Below are 14,844 nucleotides of genomic sequence, written 5' to 3' on the forward strand. Positions count from 1 at the left end.
ATTTTCATGTGAATTTATTTGAAGAAAGAGCTCTTCATTGCTTGACCCTAACAAGATCTGGGGTCTTTCCTGCTTTTTCCATTCATATTCCATGTTACTGAAGACACCGCTGATTCCTGATTCTCTCAACTTGTTCTTGAGGCACCCCTGCCCTTTCACTCACTGTCTACCCCTGAAGTGTCCTGAGCATCCTGGGAAGGTCTAGAATTGAAGAAAATGATCAGCTGGTAACAGACCACTAAATTTTACAAATTTGAATAATTCTAGAGAAAAAAAAATCCCTAAGTATGTCCAGCAAGTATGTGAGCACGATCCTATGCAAAGGACTCCCCCATTATCAACCTCAGTAATGCCAGGAGACATGGCATCATCATTATCTTCCTCTACAAGAGTCCTTGGTCCACTCAGGATGCCCCTTGCCCATTGAAGCAAATTCAAAGTGACATTAGAGGCATCATCTGACAGATTTATTAAAGTTGAAGCTTCTTACATATGAAAGCCAGTTAGAAGTTTTTCTCAAGTATTTTTCCATAAATATATATTACTTTCTTAATACCCACTCTCATTCCAGGTAGCCCCACAAGAATTCCAGAGTAGGACCAATATTTTTCCTTCACTGTTTCCTGTCCTCACTGCCTTCATCTATTACTAGACCCTGTTGTGCCATCCTACAGAGTGTCAGAAAGACTCCTCTATCTTCATAGTCAAGGCTCATTTTTTTTTACATTGACAAACACTAATTGAGATATAATTATGTTTCAGGCAATGTGTTTGATAAGAGGCTACAATTAATTTACTTATATCTCCATTTCATTCCAGAAAGTAAAGAAGAAAGAAAGATGAGATGGGGCTGGCACTGTGACATAATGGGTGAGGACATTGCCTGCAGTACCAGCATCCCATATGGACACCAGTTCAAGTCCCAGCAGCTCCACTTCTGATCCAGTTCTCTGCTGTGGTGTGGGAAATCAGTAGAAGACCCAAGTCCTTGGGTCCCTACACCCACGTGGGAGACCCAGAAGAAGCTCCTGGCACCTGGCTTTGGATTGGTGCATCTCCAGCTGTTGTGGCCATCTGGGGAGTGAACCAGCAGATGGAAGACCTCTCTCTCTCTCTGCCTCTCATTCTCTCTGTGTAACTCTGACTTTCAAGTAAATAAAGTCTTAAAAAAAAGAAAAAGATGAGAACAAAAAGGAAGGAAACAAAAACAGGTACAAATGAGAAAAAAAAATAACATCAAGGCCATCACATGGAACCAAGAATGAGAACTAAAATTCATCCCAGGAAGAGCTATACAATTCCTGTAGTCAGAGCAGAGTTAAATGTAAAGTTTTTACAGTGAAGGAAAATAAAACATAGTGATGGGAACATGTAGTCAATTTCATAAAACCAAGTGTTTCCTATATCGCTCTCTTTCACACACACACACCCTTCTCCTAAAAACAGAAAAAATGCTTTTCTCCTAAAGGTCTATATGGAAATAGAAATGATCAAGTGTCTCTCCACTCTTAATAATAATAACGATAATAATAAAAACAGACTCTGAGTTCCTCTGTATTTTCTGTGTATGTTCTTTCACTCACATCCTAATGAAAACATGAGACTTGTCTTTGCCAATTCCATTTACTCACTTCCCACTTTTCAACTCCTTGCATTGAAATTCCCATCCTTACAACTTCACTGAAACTGCTTGACACATGAAACTGATGTGTCCCATGATCTCATACTTAATTTTGCTGCAGAATATTCTCATCTTCTCCATTTATGTCCGGGTCCTGTCCATTTCAAGTTGTCTTGTGCATCATAGACAGAAGTTTGCATAAAGAACTGCCCAGGTGTGTCTGTTTCTCTGGCCAAAGACCTGCTGAATACCTACCACTACAAAGCTGAGCATTTGTTTCTGGTTTCTAAGGTGTTCATACCCAATTTTTTCCCAATATATATTGTCTCAAGTTCAATCATGAGAAATGACATGTTTGGCTCTTGTTTTATTTTTTTAAGATTTATTTTATTTATTTGAATGTCAGTTACAGAGAGGGAGGGTGGATGGATGGATGGATAGATAGATAGATAGATAGATAAACTTCCATCCATTGGTTCACTCCTCAAATGGCTGCAATAGCCAGGGATGGGCCAGACTGAAGCCTGGAGCCAGGAGCCAAGAGCCAGGAGCCAGCAGCCAGGAGCTTCTTCTACGTCTTCTGCATGGGTGCAGTGGCCCAAGCACTTGGGTCATCTTCTGCTGCTCTTCTAGGCACATTAGCAGGGAGCTGGATTGGAAATCGAGCAATTGGGACTCAAGTTGGTACCCCCGCAGGCCTCCAAGGCAGTGGCTTTACCCAGTAGGCCACAACTCCAGACCCCATGTTTGTCTCTTAATCTCCATCTCCCTCACATCTCTGAAGTGCCAGTATCCCCATTCACAAGTTTGTTTCTGCTCCCAGACTTTTGTAACCCTTCTTTTAAAACAGGAGAATAAGCATCCATCTCTTTAAGGAAAATTTATTCCTTTATGGAAATCATGCCTTATTTGTATGTTTATGGGTCTGTTGCTTATATGGATACTCTGACCTTATAATAGAGTAACAGTCACATTTTGTTAGTATCACTAGTACTCACACTGAATTAATTTACCTTATATTAACCCCATAAACCTAGCACTAATACTAGACCTTGACTAATTTATCTCCACTCACCTCCCTTCCCCTGCATTTCTGCTGCCTGCTTCTTTGAGCTCTGTTGATAGCCTCTTTCCACCTTATGTTCCTCTTCTTTTGAGTATTTAATTAGAATTACACACTTTCTCCTGACAGTCAAACATCCCTCTTCACACACTGACCAATATATCCACTTCTCACATGACCTTGAATCCATGTTCTAGAGCTGATCTGCACCTGAGCCCATCAATTCCATCTTTGAAGTTCTTTAGTCTGGTCCATCTTGTACACAGACAAACCCAGACTCCTCATTGTAGGCTCCACAGAAGTCCTTATGCCACTCTCATATGCCTTGCTTGCTGTTCCCCACTTAACTGAAAATAGATCTTTGTAAAAGATGTTTTTTTTAAAGATTTATTTTATTTATTTGAAAGACAGAGTTACAGAGAGAGGTAGAGACAGAGAGAGAGGTATTCCATCTGCTGGTTCACATGCCAGAATGCCACAACAGCCAGAGCTGTGCCGATCTGAAGGCAGGAGCGAGGAGCTTCCTCCGGGTCTCCCACATGGGTGCAGGGGCCCAAGGACTTGGACCATCTACTACTGCTATCCTAGGCCATAGCTGAAAGCTGGATGGAAGAGGAGCAGCCAGGGCTAGAACTGGTGCCCATATGGGATGTCAGGGCTTCAGACCAGGCCTTTAACATGTTGTGCCCAAGATGTTTTTCTAAAAAATGGACAGTGCACAAAAAACTTAATGTGTATGAGCAAAGTTGAAAAATGTGATTAGAGGAGTGATAATGTAAAAAATAAAATAAATAATAGCTTAAACATGAAAGAAAAATTGGAAATAGTCTAATATCATCTATAATGTATTTACCTTTATAATGTAATCTATACATCTATAATGTATTTACCTTTGTATGAACCACTTTAGGTTATATTCTCACCCAAGAGATTATGCTTGCATTAATATCTGTTTTTGTGACTTTCTTTTGCATTAAAAGGTATTTATTATTGTATGACCAAATTTCCAACAAAAATTTTGTTTATTTAGCAATCAAAATTACACAAAATTTGATTTTGATGGATTAATAGAAACTGTCTTTATCTCTCTCTCTCTCTCTCTCTCACACACACACACACATACACACAAAGAGATGGCCAGCCCAGATCTCCAAGATCTATCTAATTTTAAAGTTGTAGGATTCTATGGATAGTAAATCATCTGCTAACAAAGATTTTTTTTTCAGTTGTATTTTTCTAACTCCCCAGTTTATTTTGAAAAAAATTTTTTTCTGACATACAACTGGGTAAGTTTAGAATTAGTTATCTGAAGGACAGAAATGATCTATATTTGTTATTAACTTATTAAAAGCTAACAAAGAAATACTTACTAACATGCCAATACTTAAGCACACCAACACGATTGAATGTTTTAGATTATTTTCCCACCTAAACCAATTTGCATTTGGCATTTGGGTGACATGTGGGTATAAACACAGAAGTATTCAATTGACTACAAAGGGAGACAGCATTCAAGCAACTTTCTTCTGGATATAATTACATTTCAGAAACAAAGTTGCTCAAGTGGGAGGAAAGAAGCTGTGCACCTCAAGAAATAAACAAAAATCAACAAGTGTGAAAGATGCTGATTCCATTCTCCCAATATACAAGAGTGTACTCTGGGTATGTGAAGTAAAACTTTTCATAGGGCAGCTCCACCAAGGGGTGTGGGATGAGGGGAGGGCAGCTGGGAGGGTAGAGTGCACCTTCCACACCCGTACTTCTCTCAGAAGCCACTGCCTCCACGAAACACTTTTCTGCTCTGTTCTGTGGTGTTTGTTCCCATTTTTGTAATTGGGGCAAAGTGTAAGGCTCAACTAGTCTAAGAAGGCTTTAAGATCTTTATTTATTATTCTGCTTGTACAACTGATTTCCATCAATAATTATTTTTTAAGATAAACAGTCAACAGAAGACACATGTGAGGCCTGGGGAACAGCCCAGTATCTGAGTATGCAGCTGCTGGCAGAGACCCCCTAGGCCTAGTGGGCTTTCTCCAGGAGGGCCCTGCAGCACCACTCACACTGCTGGTATACAGCCTTGAAGCCTGCATCATTCCTATAATAGGGATCTTCAATAATGAGTTGTTTCTGTGGATCTTAGCTCTCAAGTAGTTCAATTTTAGCTTTGCAGTTTTTTAACATGATTACTTTTTCTATTCAAATCTCTCAGGTTGCTTTCATCCATACACAGTATGTAGTCCAAGGTGGCAAAGTCTTCCTTGGCGACCTGCCAGGCCATGTAGCTCATGGGCATGCCCTGCCTCCACATGTACTCTTGCCCACAGTAGTCAGGGAGGTTTCCTATCTCATAGGTGGGCGTGGCCGCACTACCTTCCAATTGTGTGAAACATTGTGATAAGTCACAAGTTTTCTGAAAACTGCTTCTGCAATGGGTGACCAGCAAATGTTACCCAGACACACAAACAGCACCGACTTGGATGCTGCCTGGGCCATCTTCCAGCACACATAGACAAAAGATTTTTGAAATAGCTTTCATTCCAATAGTGTATAGGATGCATGCAAAGAAATGAACCTAGAAAATGCTTTTTGTTAAGCCATCTGCACATTAATGTTTATTGCAGCTCAATTCACAATAGCTAAGACCTGGAACCAACCCAAATGCCCATCAACAGTAGACTGGATAAAGAAATTATGGGACATGTACTCCATAGAATACTATACAGCAGTAAGAAACAATGAAACCCAGTCATTTGCAACAAGATGGAGGAACCTGGAAAACATCATGCTGAGTGAATTAAGCCAGTCCCAAAGAGACAAATATCATTTGTTTTCCCTGATCGGCGACAACTGAGCACCAAAGGGGAAACCTGTTGAAGTGAAATGGACACTATAAGAAACAATGACCTGATCAGCTCTTGTCCTGGCTCTAGATGTACAATGTAATACTTTATCCTTTTTAGTATTTGTTGTTGTTGTTTTTGTTCTAGTACTAGTAGTTGAACTCTGTAATTAACACACAATTATTCTTAGGTGTTTAAATTTTAACTGAAAAGTGATCCCTGTTAAATTTCAGAGTGGAAAAAGAGAGGGAGGAGATGTACAATTTGGGACATGCACAATCGGACTTGCCGCAAATGATGGAGTTAGAAATGTGCCAGGGGATTCCAATACAATCCCATCAAGGTGGCATGTACCAATGCCATCTCACTAGTCCAAGTGATTAATTTCAGTTCACATTCGATGGCTCGGATAGGTCTAAGAATCAAAGGGATCACACAAACAAGACAAGTGTCTGCTAATACTAACTGATAGAATCAAAAAGGGAGAGAAAGATCCAACATGGGAAGTGGGATACACAGCAGACTCATAGGATGGCAGATGTCCTAAACAACACTCTGGCCTTAGAATCAGCCCTTAAGGCATTCGGATCTGGCAGAAGAGCCCATGAGAGTATTGTAGGCATGGAAAGCCAAGATACCATGGAAAAGAAAAAAAAAAGAAGAAGACCTAAATGAGAGATCTCTGTGAGTGAGATCCCAGTGGAAAGAACGGGGCCATCAAAGAAGGAAGTACCTTTCTCTGAAGGGAGGAGAGAACTTCCACTTTGACTATGACCCTATCGGAATAAGATCAAAGTCAGCGAACTCTAAAGGCTTCCATAGCCCTGGCAACTCATGACTAGAGCCTAGGGAGATTACTGACGCCATGAACAGGAGTGTCAAATTGTTAAGTCAGCAACAGGAGTCACTGTGTACTTACATCCCATGTGGGATTTGTCCTTAATGTGTTGTCCAATGTGCAGTGATGCTATAACTAGTACTGAAACAGTATTTTTACACTTTGTGTTTCTGCGTGGGTACAAACTGATGTGATCTTTACTAATTATATACTGAATCGATCTTCTGTATATAAAGAGAATTGGAAATGGAAAAAAAAAACCTGGTGTTAAATTGGAAATGGCATAGAAAATTAATTAATTTTTTTAAAAAAATATTATGTAGGATCTCTGTCTTTAATGTGCTGTACACTCTTATTTAATGCTATAACTAGTACTCCAACAGTATTTTTTTTCACTATGTGTTGCTATATGGCGGCAAACTGTTGAAATCGTTACCTAATATATACTAAACTGATCTTCTGTATATAAAGAGAATTGAAAATGAATCATGATGTGATTGGAAGGGGAGAGGGAGCGGGAAAGGGGAGGGTTGCGGGTGGGAGGGAAGTTTTGGGAGGGGGAAGCCATTGTAACCCATGAGCTGTACTTTGGAAATTTATATTCATTAAATAAAAGTTTAATTTAAAAAAAAAGAAAATGCCTTTTGTTGTTTTTAGTTTTATTCCAAGACTATGGTCTCTGTGATCAGAACAATAAGTCTTTTCCACCAATAAATAGATATGTGCCCTAGAATGAGTCACTTAACCTCTCTGAGTTTATTCCATCACTTATACATAGGATTAATAATATTTTAAAGATTTATTTATTTATTTATTATTTGAAAGTCAGAGTTACACAGAGATAGAAGAGGCAGAGAGAGAGAGAGGTCTTCCATCTGCAGGTTCACTCCTCAATTGGCCGCAATGGCCGGAGCTGTGCTGACATGAAGCCAGAAGCCAGGAGCTTCCTCTGGGTCTCCTATGCAGGTGCAGAGGCTCAGGGGCTTGGGCCATCATCTACTGCTTTCTCAGGTCAAAGCAGAGAGCTGGATTGGAAGTGGAGCAGCCGAGTCTCAAACTGGCACCCATATGGGATGCTAGCACTGCAGGTGGTGGCTTTACTCGCTATGCTGCAGTGCCAGCCCCTAGAATTAATAATAATAAATATCCTATCCTCCTCAAGAAAATATGAAAAATATGTACAACATATACTAAATTTCTTCACTAATAATCTTCTAAATAAAATTTACTTATCATTTTCTGAATAAGCATATACATTTAACAACTAAATCTTTCAAGAGTATGTTAATTCAAGTAGAAATAAATAAATGTGTACACTAATATCAGATGACTTCTTCCTGCTTTGGTTACTAATGAATGACCAAACTTGTTGCTGTAAATAAATGGTCACTAGGGTGTTTTTCAAACATATGTGTGGCTCAAGATTAGACTTCTTCCACTTTGTGGTCTCACCTGTCAGCCACAGCAACTATTTTTGATCATAGGCTTTTCAGTGACATCTAACTCTGCACAAAAGAGTCATCATCTTCATTGAGATGTAGAGACGTGTGACATACTTGCCACAAGCAATGTGCTTCTCTTTTTTTGGTTGTTTTCTTTTCCTAATCTCTTTAACATGCATCTGTGCTTTGGCAATTCTGAAAACATTCAGATCAACTCAATCATTAGAAAGGCATAGATCATTAGTTCCTCAAGTCTTTAAAGTTCTAATATGAAGATCAGCTGGTCACCTGTTCTTGACCTAACTTATTTAACCAATAAAAATGCTTTCAAAGAAAGTTTATTAAACAATAATGAATTGCCATTATTTTCAAGTCTAACTGAATTTTAAAAAGAAACACTAAAAGTGAACAGTTGGAATCCCTACCCAGGCTATCTCTGATGTTAATACATGATGACCCCACACCATCTGCCACTTTAGTTACTTACAGTCTTGATGTAGAATACATCACCAAGACCGTTATGAATATCGCTCAGTTGGATAGCTAAACTATCATTAACATTCCCTGTTTATGGACCACATACAGTATTGGAGTATACGAAGGGCTTTATCTATGCAGTCAATTGTCCTCCAACTTAGAAACAAACAGAGCCAGGTTCAAATCCCAATCAATCCTACTTCCTAGACTTACAAATCTAAACAGAATTAGTTGGATTTTCTGGGATAGACAGGTACAATAGTAACAATAATTAATAGTAAAAAATAAGAAGCGGGGCTGGAGTTGTGGCGCAGTAAGTAAAGCCACCACCTGTGATGCCATCATCCCTTATGGGCACCAGTTTGAGTCCTGGATGCTCCACTTTTGATCCAGCTCTCTGTCTGGGAAAGCAACAGAAGATGGCACAAGTCCTTGGTCCCTTGTACCTGGCTTCAGATCAGCACAGCTCCAGCCATTGCAGCCAACTGGGCAGTGAACCAGCAATGGAAGACCTCTCTCTCTGCCTCTCCTTTTTTCTCTGTGTAACTCTGGCTTTTAAATAAATAAGTCTTTAAAAAATGAGAGAAGAAAAGAAGGGAAATAAATTGGTAGTAAGTACTAAAAATAAAAGAACAAACAAACAGAAGAAACAGCATCATGCACTGTGGTGTAGCACTTGGGACACCCACATCCCTTACCAGAGTACCTGAGGTGGGACCAGAGTCCCATCTCTACTTCCACTCCAGCTTCCTGCTAATGTGGATGATTGTTCAAGTCCTCAGGTCTCTGCCACCCACATGGGAGACCCAGATGGAGTTCCTGGCTCCAGGCTTTGTGAGCATTTGGAGAGTGAACCAGTGGATGGAAGATCTCTTTCTCTCCCTGTCTCTGTCTCTTTCTCTGTCACTCTTCTTTCCCAATAAAAAAAATACATAAATCTTTAAAAAATAAAATTAAATGGAAATAACAGAGATTAAACACATAGACATGTTCATGTAAAGTCCCTCTGATAATACAACAGTGAGAACAAAAGGAGTTAAGAGGTGAGTCTTGTGTATTTGAGAGAGAGAATTGCATAAAGAATGAAGAGCAAATACAACCTACCAAGAGGGGTCGACAGCAGAGGAGGGATATTGCCAAAGTATGAAGCAACTCTGGGAATCCGGGTGCTGAAGGAATGGGTTGGGTAGACCCTGAAAGGTAGCACCCAGGGCAGAAATCCCGACTCCAGCATGATGCAGGAGCAGCAGAGGCCAGGGCACACTTGTGTGGAGTCTTGAGGCAATGGTCTTAGGGCCTCAGAAGCCTCCTCTCCTTAAGCCATTGGAAGGCAGGGAAACAGCTGGAGGACTGGACTCAAAACACTTGCAATCAGAAATGCAGAGATTTTTAGCGGTGACCTGCCTGTCCCAACAACTGAGTTCTTGAGAGAACCGAGAATCACCAGGCCAAAGGCATTTCCCAACTTCCAGGAGCCTGAGAGAGTCTCCAGTATGGAGAGACACCAGCATGGACAGGGATTGACAACCTAGGGTTGAGTAGTCTCTCCACACACAATTCTGAGAACACCTGCAGAACAACCAGAAATTCTGAAATTAAGTAAGAGGAGATGAGAAATTTTAACTTCTGAATACATGAGTTAATAAAGTTTCTATTCCCTCAACTATTGAGAGTTATATAATACATACATACATTTATATAGATACAAATATGATGATGGGATCTTCAAAAAGTTCCTTGGAAATGTATACTATAAAAAACTATAAATGAATTTCAAAATAGTTTTTCACCAAAATAAACTTATGCTTTAATTCTATTTTCCATGAACTTTTTGAGGTATCCTCATGGATTTGGTATTGAATGTATATGTTGCTTGCCAAGATATCTTTCTTTTTGGGACTGTTGTTGTTTGATATATGATTAGTCTTATGCAGCTCTTTCTTGGGACATGCTAGGTAAATAATATTAAACTGTAATTAAATAAATAACAGTTGAGAAAATGCTATGAGAAATAGAAAGCGTCTCTCATGGGCGCATAGAACAAGAGTGTCTAACCTAGTCTGGAAGATCAGGGAATGCATCTGAGTTTTGTTCCTGAGTGAGGGAGCCTCAAAGCAAGCCTATTGAGTAGAATTCATCACAGCCATTTTACAGGTGACGAGAAAAGGTGATGGTGTTTGCCTGTGGGGAACAGCAGGCATTAGGGCCCTGAAGAGTGTCTAGCACTTCATTTACTCTTATCTGTAATTGTTGACTCTTCTTAAAGAGAATGTATTACTTCTGTTTATTTACTTGTGTAATACAAAATTCATTTTAAGATTTGTTTATTTGGGCCGGCGCCGTGGCTCAACAGGCTAATCCTCCGCCTCGCGGCGCCGGCACACCGGGTTCTAGTCCCGGTCGGGGCACCGATCCTGTCCCGGTTGCCCCTCTTCCAGGCCAGCTCTCTGCTGTGGCCAGGGAGTGCAGTGGAGGATGGCCCAAGTGCTTGGGCTCTGCACCCCATGGGAGACCAGGAGAAGCACCTGGCTCCTGCCATCGGAACAGCGCCGTGCGCCGGCCGCAGCGCGCTACCGCGGCGGCCATTGGAGGGTGAACCAATGGCAAAAAGGAAGACCTTTCTCTCTGTCTCTCTCTCACTGTCCACTCTGCCTGTCAAAAATAAAAAAAAAGATTTGTTTATTTGAAAGGCAGTTACAGAGAGGCAGAGAGAGAGCAAGAGCGAGAGCGAGAGAGAGGTCTTTCATCTGCTGGTTCACTCCCCATCTGCTGGTTCACTCCCCAAATGGCCACAACAGCTGGAGCTCTGTCAATATGGTGTGCTAGCACTGTAAGCAACAGCCTCATCTGCTATGCCACAGTGCTGGCCCCCACAAAATTAATTTTTATACAAGTGTAAGTAACTTGTGCTGGAGATCACCCAGCAAATGAGTGCTAATACTAGGATTTCAACTTGAGTCTGTAAAACTCCAGTGCTTTTAACCAAAATGCTCTGAAAATATCTAAATTCCCCATAATAAGACCATGGGCATGTAAGTCATAGTATAAATTGTAATAGTACAAATGCTTTTTGTAATTAATATAAATAGGATATCTGTACTGGAATGCTACTATCTGGAAAACCTAAAATAAATTCTATAGTGCTGAAGTTTCATTTTCTTTACAACACAATAAAAACATTACAAATGAAAAAAATATGATCTGAGTTGTTTTAATTCAGGGTCTGAATCTCAAATCGTTTGATGTGTAGAGTAGGTCTCCAATAGATCTGCTCACATTTGGGACCTAAACACTGCTAAAGGGCAAGTACTCAGTACTCTTCTTCCTACAAATGAGAAATTCATAGAAAAATCCAATGAAAATGTAAGTTTATTGGGGCTGGCACTGTGGTGCAGTTGGTTAAGCCATGAGCTGCACTGCCAGCATCCCATTTGGGTTCCAGTTTTGGGCTGTCTCTGATACAGCTCCCTGCTAATGTGCCTGGGAAAGCAATGGAAGATGGCCCATAGTCCTTGGGCCTCTGTACTCACATGGGAAATCCAGAAGAAGCTCCTGGTTCCTATCTTTGGTCTGGCCCCAATCCCAGAGGATGGAAGATTACATACATATCCATGTATATATTACAAATTACAGTTCATATCTATTCCACTGCCTCTCAGGCACATTGGTAAGAAGATGGATAGAATCGGCACTTCAATATGTGCTGCAGGAGTCCCAAGCAGATGTTTGTATCTAACCCTAAATTTATCTTTTTGTTAGGATTTATTTATTTATTTGAAAGGCAGAGTTAGAGAGAGGCAGAGGTAGAGAGAGAGACAGAGGTCTTCCATCTGCTGGTTCACTTCCTAGATGGCTGCAATGGCCAGAGCTGTGCTGATCTGAAGTCAGGAGCCAGGAGCTTCTTCTGGGTCTCCCACGTGGCTGCAGGGGCCCAAGGACTTGGACCATCTTCTGCTGCTTTCCCAAGCCACAGCAAAGAGCTGGATTGGAAGTGGAGCAGCTGGGACTCGAACCAGCACCCTTATGGGATGCCAGGACAGCAGTTTTACCCCGGTAAAGATACTACACCACAGTGCCAGGCCCAATTTATCTTTTAATTCCATTTTTCTTAAAAGTGCTTGAGGTACATACAAATATTCATCCTCTGTTCTACAGAAAGCTGCTACATTCTGCTGATTACATGTTTAGCAGATTGGTAAGACAGGCAAACAGGGCCTGATGGCTGGAGCTGGCCTCGCCTCAACAAAAGGCCACAGCGCAGTCCACGCTCCCCAATGTCCCTCCGACCTCTCCACACAACCTGGGGAGAGGCGGACTGCGTGCACGGAGGCAGAGAGGAGGCTCTGGAGGGAGCCGAGGCCGCTGGTGCAGGGCCGGGGCCTGTCGCCCGTGTCCGGAGCCGGGCCAGCCCTCAGCGGTGGGGTCTGCGGATGGAAGAGCTCACTGAGGGAAGTCCAGGTCCCTCTGTAGCTGGTTCTGGCAGGACCCATCCGCCCACGGCCCCTTCTGGGAAACCTGGCCCCACACACTCACCACTTCCCGCTCACAGCTCTCACGGTCTCTGGCTTCCCCTTCCCAGAGAGGAGAAGGCTGAGCCGCCACAGGGACGCTCTGCCCACTGTAGGCGGGACGCGACTAGGACACAGGGATCTCCCGAGATGATGAAGTGCCCCACCACCCTTACCAGGGCCCCTGATTGGACAGCTGCAATGCCAATGGGTGTGAGGGGCATCACAAAGGCCATAGCCAATCAGCACGCTCTCTGGCGCAGTGGGCGTGGGGAGGTTGTTGCCTGGCGACAGGAGTGCTGGCCGGGTTTGGGGTCTGAGGCCGCCCAGGTCCTGATTTCCGGGCGGGGTCGCTGTGGCCTCCGTGTTCCTCGGGGCTCTGGGGACCTCTAGAGTTGTTGCTGCAGGAGCCGCTCCAGGTGAGTCACCGCCAACTGCGGATCATCGACTTCTGGTCTTCGTGTTTCTTCATATCCGAACGATTTCTCTTGTGGGAAGTTTCTGTGATGTTCGTTTGACCCATGTTTAAAGATACTGCGTGGTTAATCCTCTTGGTCCATTTCTCTTGTAGATACGTGTTTTCTAGTCTGTCTTTCGTCTTTTTACTATTTCCTATGTGTTTCTTGCTGTTAGCAATGACATTAAAAAAGATTATTTGAAAGGCAGAGTTAGAGAGAGAGATCGAGAGAGGGAGGGAGGAAGAGAGAGAGGCCTTCTATCTGGAGAGAGAGAGAGAGAGAGAGAGAGAGAGAGAGAGAGAGAGAGGCCTTCTATCCGCTGGTTCACTCCCCAGATGGCCGCAATGGCCAGAGTTGCACAAATCCGAAGCCAGGAACCAGGAGCTTCTCCCGGGTCTCCCACGCGGGTGCAGGGGCCCAAGGACTTGGGCCATCTTCCACAGCTTTTCCAGGCCACATCAGAGTGCTGGATCTCAAGTGGAACAGCCGGGACTCGAACCGGCCTCCATATGGGATGCCCAGTCTCGTTATCCTCCCTTGTCAGTTGTATGTAGTTCGGGATGACACTGGATTGTCTGTATGTAATGGTGTCATCTGGGTACATTGACAGTTCCTCGTTTATTTAGGGTTGATGCTTGTTGTTTGTTTTTGTTGTTTGATTTCCCTGTTAAGAGAGATGGTGGGAGAAGGAAGACATGGCTGGGTCTGTTCCAAGGGAAAAGCTTTCAGTGATCCTGTGTTAAGTAGTTTGTTGTAGGTCTATTTTGGACTATCTCGATCACATACAGGAAATTACTTTTTTTTTTTTTTTGTAATCTTGCCAGAGGTTGATTTTTTTTTCTTCTGGATACTGAATTTTGTTAAATGCTTTAATACTTAATCTGAATGAACATGTAATTACTTCACATTTTCAACCTACCTGGATGATTTACAGGGTTTGTTTGACAATGTGGAATGCTCTTCACTTTTTAGTGTGGCTTGCTTGTTATTGACCTATGCTATTTTCCTATGTGGTTGAATTCATATTTTGCTCAGGATATCACCTGTTTATGAAACAGATGCTCATTAATTTCATAACCTGGTATTGTTTGCATCATATATACAACACTGGCTTCCCAAAAGTAATTTAAATATATTCTCTGTTTATTTCCACTTAGAATGAGTTTGGGAAATTTAAATTTATTTATTTTTCTTAAAAGTTTAGAATATTCCATATGTTTGGGCCCAAAACGTTGCTTGTGGAACTTTTGTCGCGGTTGATTTGGCTTTTCAAAAATTCGATCAACTTATTAAATTATGTAGACTTTTTTCAGTTTCATGCTGTATTTGTGTTTTGGGAGACTGATTTTCAAAATGTAACAGATTTTGAACTCTGGAGTCATTTTTACTTCTAAGAATTTCACAATATCCTCTTAGTATTTTGGTAAGTTCTGTATGTTCTATAAAGAATGGCCCTATTTTAATTTCCAGAAATTGGTTATTGGCTTGTTAATTTTCTTAACTTTTATTTGTTTTTATTTATTTTTACTTTGTTCTTGACAGGCAGAGTTACACAATGAGAGAGAGAGAGGGAGAGACAGAGAGAAAGGTCTTCCTT

The 14,844-nt window shown here is 41.7% G+C and overlaps 2 pseudogenes; one reads left to right on the plus strand and one right to left on the minus strand.

The window, feature by feature from the left end:
• The window catches only part of LOC133777375 (serine/arginine-rich splicing factor 3-like), a 391,636-nt pseudogene that overhangs the window by 118,116 nt on the left and 258,676 nt on the right, over positions 1–14,844 (plus strand).
• On the minus strand, positions 4,704–5,177 carry LOC133746748 (low molecular weight phosphotyrosine protein phosphatase-like; annotated as a pseudogene).

This window comes from Lepus europaeus, chromosome 18 (genome assembly GCF_033115175.1).
Source record: "Lepus europaeus isolate LE1 chromosome 18, mLepTim1.pri, whole genome shotgun sequence".
NCBI classification, from domain to species: domain Eukaryota; kingdom Metazoa; phylum Chordata; class Mammalia; order Lagomorpha; family Leporidae; genus Lepus; species Lepus europaeus.